Raw genomic sequence first — 5,449 nt, 5'->3', positions numbered from 1 at the left:
AACATCTGAGCCGCTGAAGATGCAGTGGATTACGTTTGTTTTTGAAGGGAATGCGCCCCCCAATCTACCTAAATGCTTCTATGTTCGCTTAAATAATTCGTAAACCAGCTTCACCTACAGAAGAAGTGAGTATAAGGTTTTTTTTATGAATCTTTGCGAATCGCCTTTCCTAACAATGTGCTAGTAAGCAAGTTCCGCGGCTAAAGTTTACATTCTCTCAGAGAATGGCTCCTCACCCCACGGAAGAGAGGGGCGGGGTCAGCAGAGCTCATTAGCATTTAAAGCAACATGGACTAGAATGGCTTGCTGAAAACAGCTGATTTTGGTAGGGTAAAGAAATTTTAACCAAATTATGTTATAGACTTTTCATTAAGACCCTAAAGAACCATATCAACTTGTGGAAAATGGGCATCATATGACCCCTTTAAATGCTGATTTAACACTAAGCACTGAACCTGAATAACCATAAACTAGAGTAAAATATTAGAATCCATATGTGCTGTTTTTATGAACATTGATGAGATCTGATTTTCATGTATTCAAATGTTGTTGTCAGGGTGACTGAGGATCATACCACACTGCTGTGTAGTCTGCTGTTGGGATTTGGACTGGATGGACGTATGTGTGGGCACCAAAGCCGAAAACATTCCACACACCTGGGTCATGACCTGTGGTACAGATGGCTCCATCACCCTTTGGGAAAGTTTCACTGCACACAGGTAAAAATTCATAGATTTGAATTGTTCTTAGTTATCTTCTAAACTACCCCTAAATTCCAGACTAAAAAGTTTTTAATAAAATTATACATTTAGGAGCCACATGGCTTTTTAGTTGACAAATTACAAAATTGCTCAGTGGTTTTGTAAATATTTCTGTCTGTTTAAAAAAAAAAAAAAAGTCAGTATTGATTATGATTCCGAAATGTCTATAAATGTATGTATAGTTCTACTCACAAAGAAAGTTTACAATTGATTAAACATTAAAATTGGATTGCACAATGCGAAAGTTTACAAAAACAGTCTTTGTGAAATATGTTAATGTTTTTAAAATATATTCTAACTCTGTTGTAAACAGTGTGATATAAGTATTATTTAAATACTAAATTAATATTTATTAATATTTTGAATGAGCTTTTATTGTTATATTTTCTGTATTCATTTTATTTTAGTTTAAGTTTTAGTAAATGTGCTTGTGCTTGTTTAATTTGTATTTTTCTCTTTGACTTTTATTTTTATTTCAGTTTTAGTAATTTTATTATATCAGCTTATTTACTTTTATTTAGCTGACACGGCAACATTTCTCATTTCTGTTGTTCATCTAATATTTATATTTTATTTTATTTTAGAGTTATTTTAATTAACAAAAATGATTTTTAGTAGTTTTAGTTGTTAACAATAGCAAAACTGGTTGTGTATTTGTATCTGTAATTACAAGTAACTGTTCCTTGTTCTTTTGGAATCTGACATAAACGGACAATCAGGGACGTGCACAGACATTTTGAGGGGCAGGGGCTCAAGTGGAAAAAAGGGCACTTCTCATATTTATTTATTTTTTTTTCTAAATAAAACGTTAAATATATTAGGGGTGTGCGATATTGACAAAAATGGTCAATATGAAAAAATATGAAGATACTTTAAATGTGAAATTAGAACCGCCAGTAGGTGGGAGCAAGTAACTGTTAATAAGTGAGTCATTGCGATTGAACCGAATCATTTAAACGGTTAAAAGGAACGAAACACCGTCATGTTGCTCAGAGATGCAAATTAGAATTATATTTGTTTGGCGAAATAGAGCAAAAACACTCAATATTGTGTCAACAACGCAAGTGTCTTAATATTAAATTCTTGTTTATTGAACTGCTGTATAAAATCAATATTACATTTGCGTGATACTGATTAACTATATGCAATGAAATAAATATATAAATTTCTGCCCCCATATCTTGAATTTTCTGATCGTTCAAATGCATTTGAATAAACTGAATCATGCAGTGAAAGAACGCGCACTGGTCTAACCTACTAGACTTCCTATAACTTTAGCTAACTTACATGGTAGCTCTCTCATGAGTCATGGATGTTAGCAAGACAAATTAACTATATTTGCCTTTTGTCTTTTGGATAATTAGCCGAGGCACAGGTAGCTTAGTCTTTTGTTTATTTACCACTCACCTCCACAGCAAGACAAACACAACTGGAAATGGAGGGGGGGCTTCACTTCTGCGGCTCTCTGTCTGTCTGTCTGTGATGTGCCTATCAATGGCAAGGGCACTTTCTCTTGAGGAAGAAAAAGGGCAGGTGCTCAAGCCTTCTTTGATGTCTATGTGTGCACGTGCCTGCGGACAATGATTCACAGTTCATCTAGAAAGTCAGTCGCAATCTCAGTAACAGCTCTGCATGACTCACTGACAGTGAGTTTGATTGTAAGTGAGTCTGATTTAAACCAATAATGAGTTAGAGGTTGTTTCATGAATCTTTTTGACTGATTCATTAAAAAGAACCATTCATAAGAATCATTTGTTCACAAATCAGACATCACACTGATTCTATTGCTGTTAATAATGTTTATATCTTGCTTTAAGACCAGCCTTCCTGTTTTATTATCTGTACTAGATACCTCCACCGTCCAATAGACCCAGATGCTCCTCCCATGGTTCCCCAACCAAAACCCACCCACCCTTACCAGACACTCGGCTGCGTCTTCAACCACAAGATGTTCCTGGCGAACTGTCAGCCGTCAGATGCTGTGGAGCTGTGTGTGTTTGACTTCACAGATGGCTCCCGCTGGAAGGCCATGAGCGAGGAGGCCGTGAGATCTGTATGTGCACCCGGCTCCACCTCCTCTCACCCCCCAACTCCTCCTCTCTGCTCCCTTTCTGTAGTGCCTAATGAGGCCAGCAACCAACTTGAGCTGGAAATGCGCTACCTGTTAGCAGAGCATAGGAAGGTAAAAAAAATACATACATGCACAAGCAACCTCCCACCCAAAAGCAACTTATGTAAAGTGCATTTCTGAATACAGGTAAAGGGAACATTTACCCCAAAATGAACCATCCTTTACTCACGTGTCAGTCCAAAATGACAAAAAAAGCACCAGAAAAGTATCATGAAAGTGGTCCATACAACTAGTGTGATATATTCTAAGTCTTCTTAAGCTATTGTTCAAAAGTTTGGAGTTTTTTTTATTATTTTTGAAAGAAGTCTTTTTTTTTTTAAGAATCCTTGATGAATAGAAAGTTCAGCATTTATTTGAAACAGTCTTTTGTAAAGTACGTCTTTATTGTCTTGATCAATTTAATGCATCCTTGCTGAACATAAGTTTTAAGTGGTTCACTATCCTTTATAAAAAAAAAATAAATTCTCAAATTGACTGACCCCAAAGTTTTGAATATCAGCATAATTCAGTTAACAGCAATGGTGATAAATGGTGTCGATGCACCATTTTTGTAGTCCATACAACTTTTGTAGTCAATTTCAACATAAATTCTTGTTGAACTAAACATAAATTTAAGTCCATTCTTCCTAGAAAAAAGTATTGTATTACTTTAGAAGACTTGGAATATCGTGGACTACTTATATTATGCTTTTGGTCATTTTGAAACTTAAAATACTTAGTTCCCATTCAATTTCAATATTTTGTATTTAATGGATTAAAAAAAGTGACTTAGGGTTTGAAGCAACATGAATTGAAAATGTAAAATCTGAGTTTACTACAGATATACGACTCTTTTCTTGCCATTGAAAAATCAACAAGAAAAGAAAAGAAAATTTAAGGTTCACTGTACAAAGAAAATGAAATAGAGTTTTGCAAATAAAAAGAGCACAATGCGCAAAGTGGACATGAAATCAGAACAAGCATTTTTAAGTAAGTTAGCTGCTTGAAGCACATTGCATATATGAATATTGTCCACCTTTTTTGTGTTCCACAATAAATTTCATATCCACCTCATTTTGCAACGTGGATGATTTTGATGAAATCTTGAAAACGTGCAAGATTTCAGATTCATTAGGTAAATAACTAGAAGAATAACAAATTTCAGTAAACTGCAATAGTTTACATTAAAAACAGTGTTTATGATTATGATAATACATTAAAATAATATTATAAATACAGTTTGCAACAACAAACATATTAGTGGTTGAGACTTTTCAGTGAATCTTTCTGTATGTTACATGGTTGCGCCAATAGGTGGAGACAGGTACGTCACTTTGAGTGAGTCATTGAATCATTCACTTAATCGATTTGCTCAAAAGCTGATTCATTCGCGAATGATTCATCATTGTGGTTCGTGGCCACGATGCAACGGATTCTGCTTGGTTCTTCTTTTCTTGCCATTGAAAAAACAAGAAAATATCTGACAGATAGATAAACTTGTACTTGGATACTTTTTAACATGCTTTTGAAATTACTTAGTGGAAAGTCTATATCTGTAGGATCTTGGTCTGGCAATGGTCTGGGATGATCACCTGTCATACCTGCTGTCAGCTGCACACTCGGCGTATGAACTGGAGCACTGTACAGGAGTGTCGTGTGGAAACGAGGAGTTTCAGGATGCTGTGAGAAGAGCGGTACCCGACGGACACACATTTAAAGGCTTCCCTGTTCATTTCTTGCACCGAAATGCACGCAGGGCATTCGCTACCTGCCTCAGGTACCCGCAGAAACAAACTGAGCTACCTGTAATGTCTTTTTAAATGTGACTTAAAACACTTTAAAGAAGTAGTTTTGCAATTTCATTCAGTGCTGTTAGTGGTCAGAAGTCACACTGCAACTTTAACAAAGACAAATAACTAACATCTACTGACTTGATTACTTATGTATCACTCAGGTCACCGTTCTGTGAAGAGATTGTTTGCTGCCGAGGGGATCATGTGCGACTCGTGGTGAGGGTTCGCGTGTTTGCTTATCCAGTGTCGGCTTGTGCTGTTTGGATTATGTTTGCTTGCAAGTACAGATCAGTTCTGTGACAGAAAGCAGTACGACCATTCATCTCAGGTTTACAGAATTCACAAGTTTCCTAACTCCTTAAACTATCTGCTGGGTTTGGAGTATTATTATGAGTTTTGGAATGACATACATGCCATTTACATTTATGCTGCTCATTTATGTGTAATTACCATTATAATTGTTTTACATGTACAGTATGTGTGTGTCATTTGGAGACTGTTAAAATGGTATTTATGGATATATTTTTTAAATAAATAACTTTTACGATACCCTTTTTTTCATTGGCTTCTGCCATTTAATTTACCACTAGCTGAGTTACAGTAAAGGTTGCCATTTTCACTGATTTGGTGCTCAATTATTATGAGTTATAATTGGTGCTCAATTATTAATAATAATTACTATACTATACTATACCGATGTTGAAAACAGCTTTTGCTGCTTAAAGGGGTCCTATTATGCTCTTTTACAAAGTCTTGATTTTGTTTTGGGGGTGTACTAGAACATG

At 35.6% G+C, this 5,449-nt stretch overlaps 1 pseudogene; it reads left to right on the top strand.

Moving 5' to 3' along the window:
- The window catches only part of LOC107656717 (centrosomal protein of 76 kDa-like), a 14,075-nt pseudogene extending 9,105 nt beyond the window's left edge, over positions 1-4,970 (top strand).
- Positions 4,971-5,449: the final 479 nt, after the last annotated feature.

The sequence above is a fragment of the Sinocyclocheilus anshuiensis genome, unplaced genomic scaffold, assembly GCF_001515605.1.
Source record: "Sinocyclocheilus anshuiensis isolate Anshui unplaced genomic scaffold, SAMN03320099.WGS_v1.1 scaffold1683, whole genome shotgun sequence".
NCBI classification, from domain to species: domain Eukaryota; kingdom Metazoa; phylum Chordata; class Actinopteri; order Cypriniformes; family Cyprinidae; genus Sinocyclocheilus; species Sinocyclocheilus anshuiensis.
Note: the sequence above shows the minus strand (reverse complement) of the source record. Positions and strands in the feature narration are given on the sequence as shown.